This window comes from Phragmites australis, chromosome 5 (assembly GCF_958298935.1).
Source record: "Phragmites australis chromosome 5, lpPhrAust1.1, whole genome shotgun sequence".
Classification (NCBI taxonomy): domain Eukaryota; kingdom Viridiplantae; phylum Streptophyta; class Magnoliopsida; order Poales; family Poaceae; genus Phragmites; species Phragmites australis.
In genome coordinates, this window is record NC_084925.1 from 26,832,474 (window position 1) to 26,853,186 (window position 20,713).

At 40.9% G+C, this 20,713-nt stretch overlaps 1 pseudogene; it reads left to right on the forward strand.

The window, feature by feature from the left end:
- The first annotated feature begins 1,024 nt into the window (after positions 1-1,024).
- Positions 1,025-17,815, forward strand: LOC133917900 (uncharacterized; annotated as a pseudogene).
- Positions 17,816-20,713: the final 2,898 nt, after the last annotated feature.

The following is a 20,713-nucleotide window of genomic DNA, read 5'->3' on the forward strand; positions in this document are numbered from 1 at the left end:
GCTTCGCAACATTTGTTTCTATTTTTAGATTTAGGTATAAAATACTCTACCTCGAATATTTTAGCATGGGATGTCAGTCTTAAGTTTGATGTGGCATCAAACATAAGACAGATCCCCATGCTGAAGAGTTCGTGGTAGAGTATTTTTGCACATTTAAAAAGATTATCACTACCGGTGCATGCCTTGAATCGGCAGTGATAGCAGTTATCACTGCCGGTTGAAGGCTTACACAGGCAGTGATACTTACTATAACTGCTGGTTCATAAGCTGACAATGATAATCATGGATTATCACTGCTGGTTCACAGTGAAGTCAATTTTAAACTGGTAGTGATGTCTTTTTTTGTAGTAGTGTTGTTGAAGAAATAGAGAATACTTTGAGTAGATGAATCATGAGGGAACACACATGGGTTTTTATACAGGTTCGATCCTCCCTAAGGATAATAATACTACATCATATTTATCTTGTATTGATCTGAGTTTATTACAAGGTGGTATGTGGCTAGCCTAGATGGATCTAAACCTAGCTGGCGACTTTCTTGCTCAGCTTCTGTTGGCTTGTATTAGACTTATTTGGGCTTTTGTCGCTTCATTCCTGCATGTCCTCCCCTGGGCCCTCTGGCTCTGTATATATATAGGAGTGCCATATGTCCTCTGGACTCCTCCTTTCTTGGAGATAAATTTTCCTGGTTATGGGACTCCTTGAGTACCTACAGGTAGTTTCTTTTCATCCAAAGATTCCTTTTCTGGAGATAAAGATATTCCCGAGAAATTGTGAAAACCCCTAAGGTGTCTGGATATAGTAACCATCCATTATTCATCCTCAGATACAGTCCAATTGTTAGAAATTGAAGTTGAGCCCGGCAAAATCGACTTTGGTAGCTTCAGCAAGCCCAACAAATTAGCTGGAAAGGGCAAAGGGTAGCTAGCCCCTGCCACCGACCTGTCATGTGCCCATGCTGGGGCTGCCCATCCATGAGAAGGGACCATGCTGCTGTGTGAAGAGACGATGTCGCTCTTCCGCGATGAGCCGTCGACAAAGGTGGATCACCGAGGCTATTGTGGCAGACGTGATGGAGGATCAAAGCCTCACATATGGAGTTGCAGCCAATGCTATTGCAGACGCCAGGGCCGAAGGCAGATTCTTGGTCTTGAGTAAGATTTAATTCCATTTCTTGTTAAGATTTAATATCATTTCTTGCAATGACTTCCTTGGTTTCTTTTATTGCAGTGAGATCATGTCGATTATTTAAATTATGTCACCACATTTAGAGGATTTTACTTCTTTGTCTAGGCTAATTCTGATTGTAATATTGACGTGAGGGGATCAGGTCATTTTAAAAAAAATTAGTACATGTTCAATATTCCTTAACACATGTATTATTAATTTTACATCAAGCTAATAAAAAACTTGATGATGATATATAATATTATATATTTTCTAAATACAGTATATATGAAAAAGGTATATGAGTATAGTCTATATCTTACTCGATACGGGGCAAGATGTAGCCACCATGGAGAAGATATGGAGACGATATACTTGGAAGCTAATCATACCAGATACAGAAGTTGTCCTCTATTTGAGATGAATTCCTAGATATTTGGTAGTCTAACGATCTAAGTAGGATATGTCTAGAGAAGTCTGAGCATGATATGCTCTAGGTTCCCCTGACTATATAAGACAGGGAGAGGGATATGTCTAAGATTGAGAAACCAAGTTAAAATGTGTCTTGGTTTATAAGTGATGAATGATTGACAATGATGTTATTTTTGTTTGTTAGTTTGTCATTTACACGAGCATGTATATGTGTTGCAATTATGATCATAGCTAACCAAAGTTGCAGAGAGAAATGGAGTTGACGTATTTGTCTTTGAGTCTAGAAAAATTGCACACATCGGATAATCCATAGCTTAAGATTTTGTACACGCCAGAAAGTCCGGCGTTTAGATGAGGTTCACGCCAGAGCTTTTCAGCTTAGAAGAAGAAATTGAAATACACGTTAGAGAATTTCTTGCAAAGATGTTGTGAGTCATCTCTGGTGGACTTAAACTTGTTGGATGGTCCAATGATGCAGAGCGATGCATGCCGGATTATTTCTTACATAAATGTTGCAGAACGGTGGTCTGGTGAAAGTGAAGTTGCTGGATGGTCCGATGATGGGATGAAGTGTACGTCAGAGCAATTCTTGCATAAATGTTGCAAGACGGCTGGTCTGGAGAAAATGTACATGTCGGATGGTCCGGTGATGAGATAATGGACACGTCGGAGCTTTTCTTGCAGAGAAGTTGCAACATAGCCTGTCTGCTGGATTGAGTACGCCGGATGATACGGCACTGAGGAGATGACAATGCCGGAATATCCGACGTTCACAATTTTTCTTAGATGTGCTTTAACTGAGGATTTTGATTATGTAATAATTGATAATGGATTTGGAGATATGTGTGTGCTTGTCTCATATTGTGTAGGTGATTGATGCAACTTGGCGGCTGATGGCGGGATGATCGAGGCCAAGTGGGGTGCTTGGTGCCGTACGATTGAGGAGGCTAGGCGAAGTCAAGGGTAATCCTAGCTGTGTATGTGGAGGTCAAGCAAAATATGGAAGGAAGGATGAAGATGACGTGTTGACAAAGTCAAGCGAAAGGGATGCCGGTGCAAATGACAAGGTGGCCTGAGGAATCGAGAGCGGGAGATACTTGTCGGCGGTCAAGATTGCAAGATGGAGTACACGCGTCCACACCAAGATGCTTGCTTGAGGTGAAAGCAAGTGGCAGCAAGTTACGCTTTGAGAAGCGTGCGAGGTGGTTTCGCGGTTTGGTCTCAAAACTATGGAAGGATGGAGAGCACGTGATATCATCACAAAGCTTGTATTGAGGCGATGCTAAGTTATGAAGACACCACGACTGTTCAATGGATGGAGCAAAAATGGACCAAGATACCCCGGTGGTAGGTAAGAGGTCATTGAAAGAGAGGGGTATCTTGGGAACAAGAAAACTTTAGTGTTAAGCTACAACCCTAGGCCTATAAATAGAGGGGTAGAGCTGTATGGGAAGTTTGAGACATCCATTTGAGTTTGTATGCTAGGGTTTTAGAGGAAAGAAGAGATGAGTGCTTAGCCTATGTGTAGGTGAGAGCTTTTGTGAGTGAAACTACTTTGTAATTGTTGGGAAATAGGTAGGCTATGCTAGCTTAAAACAAAAAAAATTCTACCACATTCACCCAGGAAACAATGCTAGTAGGAGATCATAGATCGTTACCACTCGACGTGTAGTGCAGCGGAAGAAGAGTTGGAGTAGACCGATCCAACATCGTGCGCGTTGAACTCCTTGAACAACTTCTCGATCAGAACCGCGACCAGCACCGACACAGATAGTCATGCTCCTCGACTAACTCCGAACAGGTGGTTGTGCTCCTCGACCAATTCCTCGACTAGTTCCCGATTAGGTCTGTTGCGACCTTGACCAGTTTTGAGGGGTCGTGTCGTGCTATCCGACTAGATCCGAGTGCTCGTGTTGTGCACTCCGACCAGATCCGAGTGGTCATGTTGTGCTTCGTGACCAGTTTCGAACACATTGTGATCAACTCATCAGGAAGATCAGCACCGCAATAGCAGTAATGCCTCTACGGTATCCACACATACTGGGCAGAAATGTCGAGTGCCAATGTGCTAGCATCTCACGCACGGCTAGGGTTTTGGGAGATCGTGTGGAAGGCTGCAATTAGGGTTTTGAAATGGCTCAACCTCTGCACGTCCCACCCCACGCCTCTCCTTATATAGAGCTCAGTAATAGGCTCCCACATTGGAAGCCCATTAAAACTCTAACACCTCCTGGATCACAATCTAATCAACCCATATATGAATCCAATTCGCATGTTTTGTTCTAACCCATTAAGTGTGTGACCCGTTAGGTTCATGTAAATATGGCTGCGACTCGGAAACCCTTTCAAACCAAAATCAATAGCGGTCTCTAGCAGGACATGTTGACTCCTGAGTATACATGAAAGATCATATCGGCTGAAACTTGATATACACATACACCGATCCCTTCACCTCACGATACTAGTGAAGCTCAATTGCGTGTCACCCTTGTAATAGCTCAACCATTCACTTGATGAAGTAGTGGATTCATCATGATTAACTCTTTAATCATATTGGTATGGGCATGCACTTTCTCAACCCACCTACCTCGAGGGGCCCAAAGATATCTCTTCTGTTATAAAGGAGGGGCAAATTCTATCTTGATCGCTCACAATCCACGACATGTTTCATGGCAAACCCAAAAACTATCTTTACAACTACTCAGTTATGGAATAGCGTTTGACTGTCCCAAAATATGTCACTACACATTCTAGAATCAACGACGATCTCTATGATTGCCTCTAGGGCATATCACCTTCAATCTCCCACTTGCACTAGAGTCAATCATGTAAGTATCTGATACTTATAGCTCTCATGTGCACCTCATACTTTGGTCGCGGGAGTGGTTTTGTCAACATATCAAAAATATTCAAATCAGTGTAAACACCTTGCATATCTTCACGTCATCCCGATCTAAAATCTCTCGAATAAGGTGATAGTGCCACAGTATGTGCTTGGATTTCTGATGCGACCTAGGTTCTTTGGCTTGCGCAATGGATCCACTATTATCACAATAGATATCCATTGGACTCGGACCACTAGGCACCACACCTAACTCAGAAACAAACTTTCTGATCTAAACAGCCTCCTTTGCAACTTCAGAAGCTGCAATATACTCAGCCTTCGTCGTGAAATCGGATACTGTTTCTTGCTTGGAACTCTTCCAACTCATTGCTCCTCCATTGCGGCAAAACACAAAACCAGATTACGATCTCGAATCATCCTTGTCGGTTTGGAAGCTAGCATCTGTGTAACTATTTACAACGAGCTCATCCTCACATCCATAGACTAGGAAAATATCCATAGTTCTTCTCAAGTACTTGAGGATATTCTTTATTGTTACCTAGTGAGCTTAACCTGGGTTTGATTGGTCTCTACTCGTAACACTTAGAGCATATGAAACATATGGATGTGTACAAAGCATGGCATACATGATGGACCCGATAACAGAAGCATACGAGATCACACTCATCCTCTCAAGCTCATCAGTGATTGAAGGACACTGACTTTTGCTGAGAGTGATGCCATGTGATATTGGCAAGAAACCTTTCTTGGAATCCTACATATTGAACCTTTTCAATACCTTGTCGATGTATGTACTCTGACTTAATCAGATTAGCCTTCTCAACCTATATCTATAGATCTTTATACCCAATATGTATGCTACCTCTCCTAGATATTTCATTGAGAAAATCTTTTGCAACGAAGATTTGACACCATCAAGCATTGAAATATCATTCCCGATCAATAATATGTCATCTACATATAAGACCAGAAGCACAAGTGCGCTCCCACTAGCCTTTTTGTAAACACAAGGCTCTTCTGCATTCTTGATGAAACCAAGCCCTTTGACCACTTCATCAGAACAAAGGTTCCAACTCCGAGAAGCTTGCTTTAGCCCATAGATGGACTTTTGCAGCTTGCATATCTTCCTAGCATTTTTCGGATCGACAAAACCTTCAGGATGGGTCATGTACACATCCCCACTTAGGTTTTTATTAAGGAAAGCTATTTTGACATCCATATACTGTATCTCATAGTCATATTATGCGGTAATTGCTAGGATGATCTGGATAGACTTTAGCATTACCACGAGCGAAAATGTTTCATCATAATCAACTCCTTGAACTTGCCTAAAACCTTTCGCCACCGATCGTGCCTTATAGATGTGAACATTTTCATCAACGTCCATCTTTTTCTTAAAAACCCATTTGCACTCAACTGCTTTAACACCATCGGGTGGATACACCAAGTTCCAAACTTGATTATCGTGCATGGATTCTATCTCGAATTTCATGGCTCCAAGCCATCTCTCAGAGTCCAATCCCACCATCGCTTCTAAGTAGGTCTTAGGTTCATCATTGTCTAACAATAATATACCGCGTTGCTCCGTAGTTAGGAACTTAAACCTCTCATGTGCACAACTGATCCTTTCCGAACGATGTGGGGCTGATGTCTCCACAACATATTCTGCAACATCCAATTATGGTTCAGTAAGGGCTGAAACACTTTCTGATGGTTCCCAAATTTCTATGAGTTGCACCATGCTCCCACTAACTTTCTTTGAGAGAAATACTTTGCCTTTTTCCCGGTTATAGAAGTAATATCCTTTGGTTTCCCTAAGATAACCCACAAAGATGCATTTATCTGATTTGGGAGTGAGCTTATTAGACGTCAAACGTTTTACATAGGCCTCACAACCCCAGATCTTAAGGAAAGACAACCCGGGATGCTTCACGGTCCATATCTCATATGGCGCCTTCTCTACAGCTTTAGATGGAACACTATTTAAAGTGAACGCAACAGTTTCTAGAGCACATCCCCAGAAGGATAATGGAAGATCCGATTGGCTCATCATGGACCAGACCATGTCCAACAAAGTTCGGTTCCTCCGTTCGGACACCCCATTCCATTGGGGTGTACCCGGCGGAATCAACTATGGAACAATTCCACATTACTTTAGATGATCACCAAATTCATGGCTCAAATGCTCAAATACTCACCTCCATGATCAGATCGTAGAAATTTAATTGTCTTGCCAAGATGATTTTGTACTTCATTCTGAAATTTCTTGAACTTTTCAAAGGACTCAGATTGGTGCCTCAATAGGTAGATGTAACCATATCTACTGAAGTCATCGGTAAAAGTAATGAAGTACTGAAAAATCACCTCTAGCGATAGAGCTCATTGGTCCACACACATCAGTACGTATAAGGGCCAACAACTCACTCGACCTCTCTCCTTGACGAGTGAAAGGTGCCTTAGTCATCTTGCTAAGTAAACAAAATTTGCATGTATAAAATGATTCAAAATCAAATGAATCAAGAAGACCATCTCTATGGAGTCTCTGCATGCGTTTCTCATTTATATGACCTAAGCGACAATGCTAAATAAAAGTGGGATTCAAATCATTAAGCCGAGGCTTCTTCGTATTAATGTTGTAGACAGGGACATCCTCAAAATCTAGAATATACAATCCATTCACCAATGGACAATTACCATAGAGCATACCATTCAAATAAATTGAACAACCCGTGTTCTTTATTATGAAATCATATCCATCTTCTTCCAAACATGAAGAAGAGATAATGTTTTTGCTCAAGGCAGGAATGTAATAACAATTATTTAATTTCAAAACTAATTGTGAGGGTAGCTATAAGGAATAAACACCGATGGCCAACGCAACAACTTTTACACCATTGCCGACGCGAGCATCCATATTGCATCTCGCACACTTCCTAGTCCTTTTCAGTCCCTACAACGATTTGCAAGTATGAATCATCGATCTAATTTAAAATACACATGAATCATTAGGACGAGTAGCAAGATTAATTTCAATAACATTTATACCTGAAGTGGAAATCTTCCCTTCTTCATCTTGAGTTCTTCCAAGTATAGCTTGCAGTCCTCCGCCAATGGCCAGGCTTATGGCAGTGATGGCAAGCATCAGAAGTAACAGGGCCAGCCTTGGACTTTCCAACAGGTTTAGGCTTTGAGCTTAAGATCTCATCTGACACTTTAGCCTTGGCCTTGCGCTTTCTCTTCTTGCTATCCTTCTGAACCATCATTACATGACTAGAGATTTTTTAATGCTTTCCTTAGCAGTCTTAAGCATCCCATGCAATTCAGCCATGCTCTTCTCCATGCTATTCATATAAAAATTCAAAATGAACGGCTCGAAGCTCGCAGGGAGCGACTGGAGAATCACATCCATAGCCAACTCAGGACTAAGGGGAAAACTAAGTTTTTTCAGGCTCTCGATGTAACCAATCATCTTGATCACATGAGGACTAACTGGACTACCTTCTGTCAACCTGCACGCAAACAAGGACTTGGAGGTGTTGAACCTTTCGGCCCTAGCTTGGTTCTCAAACATGCCTCAGAGTCCCACAATCATATCGTGAGCATCCGCGTTCTCATATTGCTTCTGAAGCTCAGAGGACATAGTGGCAAGTAGGAGACAGCTAATATTGAGTGAAACGTTGCTATGCTTTTCGTAAGCCATCCGATCAGCGGCAGATGCATTATCAGCTGGTTCATTAGGATAAGGAACCTCTAGAACATACTCCTTTTTCTCTTGTTTGAAAACAATTCTCAGATTTCTATTCCCATCAATAAAGTTTGTTCCAGATATCTTTTCTATTTCAAGAATCGAACGCAAATTAAAACTAGAATTAGCGTTAACAGTAGGTGCCATGATCTATAATAGAAATAAATATGTAAAGTTTAGCACTATATTTATGTAAACCTTTCATTAAACAATTTAACAAAAGATACTCCTACTATATGTTTTGAAACTGTTTCCCTCTAACGACATATAGTGGAACAAGATCTATATTTGACTAGGTTCTAGTGAGCTTTAGCATCATTGCTAGAAACTTAAGTAACATAGGTAAGAAATATCTTGCTAATCACATCCCTATGCGACTCTTGTTTGTTGGGTGGCATCAAATGCCTCGGCACCCAACTCTATACCCCAAAGCCCAAAACTATTTTGATAGCTTTGTTAAGTAAACCAACACTATGTGTGTGGATGTCTGATATTCACCCTAACTGGTTAAAATAAAAGATGGTACTCTGCTTTGGCAAACCTACCAAACAATGATCAAAACCTATGTAGGTACAACTATTGGAATGATGTCAATTACTCTTAATTTTTCTAAGGGAGGCTATTCTATCATGTAAACATATCCATCTCATAGAAAATATGAATAAAATAGCATGACAGGAACATAGATAAGCATCACAAGAAATTATATTAACTGTGATGTAGTATGGCCCCTTTACATGGTGATCTCCATCACCACGGTCCCTGTCCTTCGGGTCATCATGCTTCGAGTCTCCATGGTTATGTGCTAGTCTACTACACCTAATAGCACTAGACAAATTACATGAGAACATGAAGCATCACAAGTCGGTACACGGGCTGTTATACAATAACATGGAAGCCTTTGGCTGCAATTAACGATGATTCGCAGGCCATTAAAATTACATGCATGCATCATATACACATAAAGGTCATACTATTCACATAATTCCCTACAAAAATAAGTTAAGCGCAGAATTGAATCATAATGGGATGATGAAAACATGTTATCCTTAAAACCCCTAGGCTCGAACAGCACCGCAGTCCCGCTAGCCGGTTAGAGGGTGGGGGTCGAGGGGGAAGCCCCCCAGGGGGTTTCAGGGCAGTGCCCTGAAAACTTTTCGGTAATACATAGATCATATCTATAAATCGCTGTGAAAATCTCATTGGATTGATCATATCAAGCTGATTCTAAGTCATTCACAATGCCGCAATTTTCATTTGATCAATTATATTGATCATCGCATGGGGTTTTTTGGAATCGATGACAACACACATAACCTCGATCTGTTGTTCTTCCGACCATGCAACGGTGCATGCTATTAGCCTAGATGGTGATTCCCGTCGGTAGAAACAAGTCGCTGCGCAGCCAGGTGGGAAAGCGAGCTAATCCTTTGGTCATATGGTTCCATCGACTCATACCTCATCCAACCCCTATTACAACAAACCATGCAATAACCGATCCATCACATGAACCAATCAAGATCCAATCTTTTACTACCACACATCATCTATATGCGACTGATCTAGATCAAAAACTATGCAGGATAGCTCTAATACCACTATTGGGAAACGGGTAGGCTACGCTAGCCTAAAACAAAAAATTTCTACCGCATTCACCCAGGAAACCATGCTATAGGAGATCATAGATCGTTACCACTCGACGCGCAGTGTAGCGGAAGAAGAGTTGAGTAGATCGATCCAACGTCGGACGCGTCAAACTCCTTGAACAACTTCTCGATCTGAACCACGACCAACCCCGCGCAGATGTTCACGCTCCTTGACCAACTCCAAGTAGGTGGTCGTGCTCCTCGACCAGTTCCTCGATCACCTCCTGATAAGATCTTTTGCGACCTCAACCAGTTCTAAGTGGTCACGTCATGCTATCCGACCAGATCAGAGTGGTCGTGTTGTGCACTCAGACCAGATCTGAGTGGTCATGTTGTGCTTTGCGACCAGTCCTGAACACATCACGATCAACTCGTCGAGAAGATCAGTGTCGCAATAGCAGCAGTGCCTCTACGGTATCCACACGTGCTGGGCAGAAACACCGAGCACTAATTTGCTAGCACATCGTGCATGGCTAGGGTTTTGGGAGATCGTGTGGAAAGCTGCAGCTAGGGTTTCAGAATGGCTCAACCTCTGCATGCACCACCCCACACCTCTCCTTATATAAAGCTCGCTAATAGGCTCCCATGTTGGAAGCCCTTTAGGACTCTAACACCTCATGTATCACAATCCAATCAAACCCATATACGAATCAAATTCGCATATTTTGTTCCAACCTATTAAGTGTGTGATCCGTTAGTTTCATGTACATACTTCTACGACTCAAAAACCCTTTCCAAACTGAAATCAATAGCAGTCCCTAGCAGGACATGTTGACTCCCGAGTATACACAAAAGATCATATCGGCTGAACCTTGATATACACATGCACCGATCCCTTCGCCTCACGATACCAGTCAAGATCAAGGCGAGATACGTGCCACCCTTGTGATAGCTCGACCATTCACTCGATCAAGTAGTGGATTCATCATCATTAACTTTTTAATCATATTGGCATGGCCATGTACTTCCTCAATCCACCTACCTCGAGGGACCCAGAGATATCTCTCCTATTATTAAGGAGGGGCAATTTCCATATTGATCGCTCACACCCCACGACATGTTTCATGAAAAATCTGAAAACTATCTTTATGACTACCTAGTTACGGAATAGCATTTAGCAGCCCCAAAGTATGTCACTACACATTCTGGAAATCAATGATGATCTCAAATCTAAGGATCCTGCAGGTACACCATTTGAGATAATAACTGATGGCACATCATAATAACAATCCCAATAGTATCTCAAGGTTAGCCTATCCAATATTATGTTCTCCAACATAAATGTCCACATTATTGACCTGACATCTCTATACCTATGATCCATAAAATGTAATCATCAATCAATACATGTGCTGGTCTTATGTATCATCACAATGATATGCGATTAGGGATCTACTAAGAATAACATCATGATATAAATAAAGAGTTTCATGAACAAGTCACGTACTTACCAATCAAAGTAAATGACAGTCATTCTTGGAGTAACATATTCTTCAGAAGTACAAGAACATAGACGTGTGATACAATCGTCTCTATGATTGCCTCTAGAGCATATCACCTTCAGTAATCTGCCTAAAAGAGGACTAACTTTTGCAAGAAATGAAGTGCATGTTTCCTCCAATGTTTATGTTCATCTTCTTCTAGTTTCCTTCTATTGGCTCCCTTGCTTTGTTGCGAGTTTTTCCTTTTTGTTGTGATTTTCATTTTGGTTGATGAGCTAAGATTTCCTCACCTTGAGAAGTTGTTCTGCTTGTTGTTAGAGGTATACAATTCACACATATATAAGTGGGTCTTGAATTCCCTTGCTTCTAGGTCATCAACTCGGAGAATTTTTTTCTTTCGGTGTTCTTTTCCTTGGAGCAAAGGTTTGTTTCTTCAAGTTGCTATCTTTCTATGGCGGTGACTTGTGGGATATGTGCCAATGGAACTTAGAGTTCATTTACACCCATGAAAGTCATGTTTAGAGTTTTTTTGTAGCAACTAGTTTCTCTCCAGTTTTTGCTTCTGCATTGTTTTGAGGTGTGTTGGGTGACAAAATAGGAAAAGGCCATTGGTTTCATAAGAAATTGGTGAGGCACCTATTTACCCCATCTAGTCATAATTCTTAATCCTACAATTAGTATCAGAACCAGTTTGATCACTTGTTGACCTTAACCGGCTTTGTGATCCGTAGGCGACATAGAGACATATGAGAAGATTCCAGTCTTTGAAGGTCGTGACTTCTCGTACAGGAAGGTGCACATGGAGGCTTATCTCTTAAGCCAAAGAAGTGCAATATGGGATATTGTAGACTCTAATTATGTGATCCCTGATGCTCAAATTGAATAATATGAAGATAACAACATGGCTCGAAATATATTGCTCACCAGTCTGAGTTAGAATGAGTTTGATAGGGTTCAACACCTCTGCACTACTTGAGAGATCTGGTCTACTCTGAGTGTCATTTTAGAGGGCACTAATCAGATTAAGGCTTGACGCCAAAGCAAATACAATCAAGAATATCAAATATCTGTGCAAAGACCCGGAGAATCTTTGGATGCTTGCTTCTCTATTTAATCATATGGAATTTTCCTATTACAGGTATGTGAATAACAAAGGAAATGTTGTTGAACAGTTTCTTGCACCTGAACATGTCATTTATACTAAATCTGAGACACTCAAGTGAGCTTTATTTGGTGTCCTTGATATTATCACAAGCTATTATATTTCCCGTATACAACGACAAGGTTATGATTGGACTTCAAATATGAGAGGTGAATTTAATGGCTTGCAGAAAAAGATTCTACATGAAAACCCATATGCTTTTTATGTTCATTGTTTTGAGCACCAATTGCAATTGATAGTTATTTCTATCATAAATTGTTGCTCACCTATTTATGATTTCTTTGAGTATTGTTCATTGATTGTGATAACAACAAGTGCATCTTGCTAGAGAATGGATGCTTTAGTGGAAAGTCATCATAAAAAATTAAAGAAATGCTTGAAAGGGGTGAGTCATCTACAGAAAGAAGCATGAATCAAGAAACCAATCTTGCTAGACCAGGAGATACTAGGTGGAGTTCACATCATACAACTTTAGTTCGTTTGTCTCAAATGTGTTTTTTTATAAAGGTTCTTTATATGGTCCATGAGGATGGGTATGGACCAAATCAAGCTGCTGGTTTGAAAGAAAAAAATGGAATGCTTTTAGTTTTCTTTCATTATAAAGCTTATGTTAAGATTGATTGGTATCACAAATGATCTCTCACATGTCTTGCAAAGAAAGGATCTTAACATTGTTCATGCCATCATGGTTAGTAGCTAGTTCATTGTTCCATTTATAATTTATCATAAATCCTATTGCAATTTAGTAATTCATTTTATTGCAATGTAGCTTCTTAATGTTCTCAAAATTCAGTTGATCACCATGAGACATAGAAATTGGGATGACTTATTTGATGAGGTGACACCGTTTTGTGTTGTCAAGGGTATTCTTATGCCTAATATGTCTGGAGAAATACTGGTGAGGGGTCGCTCAAGGCGTGATGGGTTTACTGTCACTAATTTGTGCTAAGATAAATCATCGGTTTAGTGAAGCAACTACAAAGTTATTAGCATGCTTCTCTTATCTTGATCCAAAATATTCTTCCTCCAAGTTTGATGTCAACTGGCTCGCTCGACTCGTTGAAATTTATTACGTAGATTTCTCATATCATTACCGTACAATAATAAGTGATCAAATTTAGACCTATGTTCTTCATGTGAGGAGGCATGTTGTGTTTGCTACTTGGAAAGACATTGCAAGTTTGGCGGTGAAGATGGTTAAAAGTGATAAACATTTGGTATTCCATTGGTTTACATGCTCATTGAGTTGGTATTATTATTGCCCATGTCAACGGCAACTGTTGTGTAACGTCCTAAGTTTTAGCATATTAGTTAACTACAAAATTCACTTCAAATTAAAAATTTTGTAATTAGTTAAACCAAATAAACATCAAGTAAAAGCTTATATGAGTATATATATATACCAGTATGTATATATTTATGTATATTAGGTTGGCTAAGTACACCAAAATGCACCACCTTAATTTCAAAATGAACCCTTGCATTAAGTTTACTCATATGTATTTGGTTTATTGTTGTTGTAATTCTTGGCGTGGAGATTAGAATTTGAATGTCTCTTAAATTCAAATCTACTCTTAGTTTTTGTTCAGCTCAACTCCAATTTGAATTCAAATCATCTTCCAAATCTCGAAGCTTTACTCCCAAGTCCAAATTCAAATCCCTCATTTGAATTTATCCCAAAAGTATTTTTCCTTTTCCTTTTCTCTATTTTACCTTAGGCCTAATCTCTTTCTCTTCTCGTGCTGCCTTTCTTTTTTCCCTCTCGGTGCATCCCATCCAGCCAGCCCAACCAGCCTGGCTCCCTTCCCCTATCCTTCTCCCATGCTTTGGCCGCAGCCGCGCTGCCAGCTCAACTTTCGCACGCACACATGAGCCCGGCCGTCCACGCGTCTCCCATCCGCTCTCCGCTCATGTCGTCTCTCTCCTCCAGCACATCGCCACGCCGCGCTGTCCGCACACAGCCACCACGACTGCCACTCTCCCCCTCAAGAAATATCACGGTCAGCGCATTGAATACGCCACGAAGCCCTCCGCTCTCTCGCTCTCTTTTCTCTTTCTCTCTCTCCCCTCACAGCACACTGCCCATGCGCATGAAGCCGTGTGACTTCCACGCCTGTGCATGCGTATGGACGGCACAATGTGGCCATGCTACGGGGATTAAGGTGGGTGCCCCAAGCCACCTCATCTCCATGCTTCTCGCCGATGACCGCACGATGTCATGAGACCAGCACCACCTCAAGCCGGAACGTAGGGCTATAAAAGGCGTAGCCCCGGCCTCTCTCCTTCCCCTTTTACCCCTTTCACCGTCATCGTGCCATTGCTCTCCGCCATAGCTCTGCCACTGATGTTTCTCCCCACAACGAGCTACCGAAAAGCCCACAAGCTCACCGTCGTCCCTATGTTGTGCTCCATTGACTAGAAGCCCGACGGGATCCCACCTGAACCAGGGACCAAGAAGCATCATTGTTGTCACTTCAATGCATCGCTGGCTGCTATCCTGCCCATCACCGTTCTTGTGCTCGGTGAGCATCCCCGTCCCCTCGCACAACCCATCGCCTAGCACCATGCAATCATGAGTTTTTCCCCACCGCCATCACCATCGCTCGCCGCTGGTAACCCCTAGCCCTCTCCTGAGCTGGCCTTCGTGCCATGTTAGCCACGTAGACTTAGCCGTAGGCTTGTGGGTGGCCCAAAGCACTTTGGAAGGAGGGAGGTGCTGCCCAATTTCTGCATCACCTCTTAGACCTACCCCAGCTGCTGTCTGGCGTTGCTCCAGCCATGACTCACCGTCGATAAGCCCTGAGACAGGTTAGCCGTTACATGTAGAGGCTCGGCGACCATTTGCCTTCGAGGAACCTCAGCAGGAGTGTGATTCTAGCGAGCTCATCGGTGCGGCTCTGCCGCAATCGCTTGTCGGCGGCCTAATCCCCCCTCGTCACCCAGCTCTGCCACACGCTCGCACGTGCGTTTGCGGGTCGCCGCTCGCGCATTGCGCCTGGGCAGCCTGGCCAAGTCGGGTTGTGGCTCAGCCCGGTAGCCAGTCGGACTGCCAGGCCGGCCTAGCCACCCAAAGGTCATGTCCCAGTGGATCAGCCCAACTCAGCAGCAGCTAAAACCAACTGGCCCGATCGAGTGGGTCGTGGTACTGTGAAGCCCAAGTCTGGCCCATCCTAAGACCATTTTGGCCCAATCTGAGCTACTATTCATGTGGGCTCAGGTTACTGTTCACATGGGTCCCACCCATAAATAGTATCATTTCGTATTTTTTCGATCTAATTTTAGATTAAATCTTCCAGGAGCCATAACTTCTCTGCTCTGGCTCTGATTTCGACGATTCTTTCATGAAAATTCATCTAAATTCAAGATCTACCTATCTATCCTATTGTGGTATCCATAATCACTCTTTTGTTTTGCATTTGGTGTTTTTTGTTCTTCTCTACTATAGTTCATTATTGATTGTAGTCGTGTTTGGAACTAGCATAGTTTTGTGAGTGCTACGCAGGAAGCATCAGGAGCGAGTAAGATCCAGATTTCAATCAAGATTTAGAAGAGAACATCGAAGAAGGCAAGCCCTATCTCCTTGATCATATTGAACCTATGATTTCAAATAATCTACATGATCAACTAAAATTGAACTAATTATCGTATGTGCTATGTATTGCGCTTTTACAAACTACTTATGGTAGTTACTCCTATCAAACAATTGCCCTGCCTAAAATATTATCATCCAGAATACATATAACCCTAGGAATTATCTGTTGTTATCTATATTAACATTGGATGACGCCTTGATATCTAGCATGCTTAGGATTAAATACGTCTCCTCGGAGACGTCGCTTTTAAAATACATTTCTTCAGAGATAACAATTTACTGTTATCACTGTTAACTCATATACCATGAATCCTTGATGGTTGTGAATTCCATGATGGGTGAAATCCTTGTTGTCGTGTGAGATATGGCAGAACATGTGTAAAAATAGGTGAAAACTGTTTTGGCAGGGGCAGGTAGAGTGGTCCTCTAGTCGAGGATGCTCTTGGAGGCTTGGGTTACTTTTTTGGTATTCACTGCCAGAAGATACCTACTCTGGTTGTTTAAGTATCAAATCTTGTGCTGTCATGCTGAGCCACCCTCGTGCAACCATGCATCCTGTATGGGCAGGACTTGACTTTTCTCTCACCGAACCAGGCTAGGGAGGAGAGAGAGGTCAAGTGACCATCTGTTCCTCTGTTTGAATGTTTCAAGAACTAGCCAACGGCTTAAAAGGGGGGCTGGCATTCAATACAAGGCGTTTGGTATTTGGGTTGTCTCGTAGAAAAGCCCGACAAGAAAGGTGATTGAAGTGTCTCGGTATGATTCGCTCCTCCGCTTGCAATTGTTGGAGGTTGGGCATATCACGTGGGTACAATGTACAACCTCTACAGAGTGTAAACCTATTTGAATAGTCGTGTCCACGATCATGAACATGCGAATGCATGGTCATGCTTGATTAGACTCTGGGTGCGTGTGTCTTGATGAGTGAGTGTGTGGATTAAATGTTTGTGTGATGAGGTTGCTGGCTCAATCCGACAGAATTTGTGTGGTACTAGAAGTACAACAGATATGATGATGGGGACTGCGGAGTGAGGTGTAGTCCCTCCTAGAACCAAAAAAAACCCCTAGATATGACTTGTTTCATGGTTTTGAACTACTTCAAACTGTTTTAAAGCTATCAGTCTATAATACAACTGAATGACTAAATAAAACTATTTTACGCTTAATACTAAATTGTAAAGCCTTATCCTTGAAGTACCCTTTATGCATCTATCAACCATTCGAAGTAATACAGGGCTTGCTGAGTACCTTCTGTACTCACTCTTGCTGTTATTCAGATGAGGAAGCCACTGTCGACTAAGTCGAGGATGGAGGTACGGATGAAGAGTAGAGTTGGAAGTCACGTTCGCACCCTAGTTGTATGTGTCTTGGGTAGTTCTTTATGTTGTGCTTTTATTGGCCGTTAGGCCAAGTTTGTAATATACCGTATGATTTTGTAAACCTTTTGTATTCTGAACCTTAATATCTTATGTACGAAGTTTGACGGTGATACCATGATTGTTATACTATGTGTATCAGTTACTTGATCCAAGAACTGATACAGGAGGCATAGGAGATCCCAGGAAGTCGAGGTCTTACATGTTGAAAGAGCATTCTCAACAATGAAAATAATCATGTCTAAATTGCGCAATAAGATGTCAAATAAATGGTTCAATCATTTGATGATCTGTTACATTGAGAGAGATCTATTTAAATCACTGATGAAGAATTCCTTCTTTAGTGGCTCCAAGGCATCAAGACTCAAAAAATGCAATTGCCTTGTAACTGTAGCCCTAATTAGTTAGCATTTTCTTTATGTAAGTTTCATTATCTACTTGTGAACATATTTTCTTTTATCTGACAATAGGGGGGGTGAAGAACTAAATAACTAACCCAATTTTGTTTATTTATACAATTCATTTGAAGGTATGGTACTATGCTTGAAAATTTATTGGCGGGTCGATGAATCTTTTGTAGCGAGGTAATCATTGTCTCTTGTTCCTTCTTTCAAAATTTTAATATTTGAATGTTGCTTTATAAATTAGAGAATATTTTTCGTAATAATTATTGCTTTATAAGTTTTCCCAGGCTGTCCAAATTTTCTAGCTCTACGCCACTGATGATACCTATTGTTATTAGTAGTACTCTTGATATAGCATATGCCATGCTTGCCACCAAACTGCAATTGATAAGTCCTAAAAAAACTGCAATTGACCAACATATATGGCTGATATAAAAAAATGCAATTGATTCATTTTCATGGATGATAACCTTGAGCAAGCAAAAAAATGAAGCTTTTGCTATGTGTGTTTGAACAACTATCTGGTCTCAAGATCAACTTTCATAAAAGTGAGACTTTTTGCTATGGGGAGGCCAAACAATATGAAGACCAGTACTCATATTTATTTGGATGTGATATTGTTTCTTTGCCGTTTAGATATCTTGGCATTCCGATGATTCACAGGAAACTAAGAAATAGTGATTGGAAGGGGCTGAAGAAAAGTTTAAGAGGAAATTGAGCAGTTGGAAGGCGAAGCTTATGTCTATTGGAGGAAGATTAGTACTCCTAAACTCAATGTTAAGCTATCTACCTGTAATCATGATGTCCTTCTTTGAGCCCCCGGGTGTCATTAAACGACTAGATTATCTTTGATCCAGATTCTTTTGGCTAGGGGATAGCCATAAAAAGAAATATCGGCTAGCTCGTTGGGATATACTTTGCCAACCAAAAGACTTGGGTGGATTAGGAATTACTAATCTCTCAGTTAAGAATATTTGCCTCAGCAAATGGCTTTATAGATTACCTAATGAGGATGGGGTTTGAAACAATTGCTCAGAAATAAATACCTTGGCGGTAAATCTCTCACACAGGTTGAGGGGAAACTAGGAGATTCACACTTTTGGTCTAGACTTATTAAAGTGAAAAATGTTTTTCTCATATGGGGATCTTTCCAAATTATGGATGGTAGCCAAGCTAGATTCTGGAATGATAGTTGGTTAGGTAATACCACTCTGAGGGAACAATACCCGTCACTGTATAATATGGTTAGAAAGAAACAAAACACAGTGGCGAAGGTCATGAGTTCCATACCGCTAAACCTCTCATTTCGTAGACTAATTATTGGGGATAAACAAATCGTTTGGCATAATATGGTGTCCAAGTTAGTTCATGTTCACTAATGCAGTGGACGGGACATCTTTAAATGGGGTTGCATTCGAATGGAAATTTTTCGGTTCATTCAATGTACAATCAAATAATAACACAACCCATTTCTGTCTCTACAAGAGGTCCATGGAAGCTTAAGCTCCAGCTCAAAATCAAGATTTTCTTGTATAGGTGTAATTTTGACAAAGGATAATTTGACTAAAAGAAATTGGAAAGGTAGCTTAAAATGTTTCTTTTGCAACCACAATGAAAATATATAACATTTTTTAATGTCATTTTGCAAGGTACATTTGGCACATAATCACTATTATCTTAGGAATCAAGAAATCTAACGGTATACGTCATATAATAGGAAATTGGCTAAAGACAAGGAGAGCTACTTCTAATTCCTAAGCTCTATTTGAAGCGGCTACCATTTTTTGTCTATATGCCTCTTCTGTGATAATATGTTTTTAATAAAAAAATATTCTACAAATTTTATGTAGGCAATTTTCAGAGGAACCTATTGATTATGATTCTGGCTGCTGTTATAAAAGGAAACACAAAAAGAAGATATTCTATAGGCATGCCATTATTTGGAGGTGATGGCTATACAAATCTTCGTCAATAATGGATGGTCGTATAATCATAGACTATTTGGTTGATGGTTTTTATTTAAACCTTGTTTTTGATATGATTAATAGATGATGTAATAATGAATGTAGCCTGTATGCATCGGAGGATGCAAAAGGTGAGAACCGGTTCCTTTATCTAAAGAAAATATGCAACTGGGGCCTGAAGAAAACTGAGGAATTAATGAAGCAACGATTCAGTGGCTAGAAAAACACTATAATAGTCTCACTTTTCTTATGCTATTTCTGTTCTTGGTTGGACTTGGATTTGACCGTATCTCTTGTTGTGCAGATTAAGCTATAGAACAGGATTGCTCGGTCACCTCATATACTTAGAAGTAGAACCCACTTACGATTGCTGATTATTTTAATAGACGATACATAGATGCATGCATCTGGTATGTATGTGCAAATCAAGTTTCAAACATGGGCTATCTAGCCACAACTTGGCAACCTCCCTCGCCCATGCATGCATGTGGGTATAATCTACTGACAATTATTTCGTATCGAAACTTTGATTTGCTTTGACCTATTTGATCCGGATCATGTGGCTGCAGAGAGGAAGCGTGTCTGCACTCTGCAATGCAACAAGCAAACAAGTAGTAAATTAAAGCTGCAACTAGCTGCTGCTACAATGAATTTGAGCAGTTTTCAGAGCCCATGCAGGTTAAGAACATCCAGGTTGAACGGCGAGTCAAACTAAGCATGGGCAGTAGACAGCAGAAGATTCTATTTTTACTGAATTGTCTTCTCTGTAGCTATCTTGGCCAAAATAACTAACTGTGCGTTGTATGTAGGATAAACATTTGACTATTGTTCCTACCTATTCACTGCTTGATCCAATCTTGCATTTATGGTTTTAACTAGTCCTCGTTTTGAAGAATCAAATGTCAAAGACTATTTCTTCATAGCTTGTGCGTAATAAT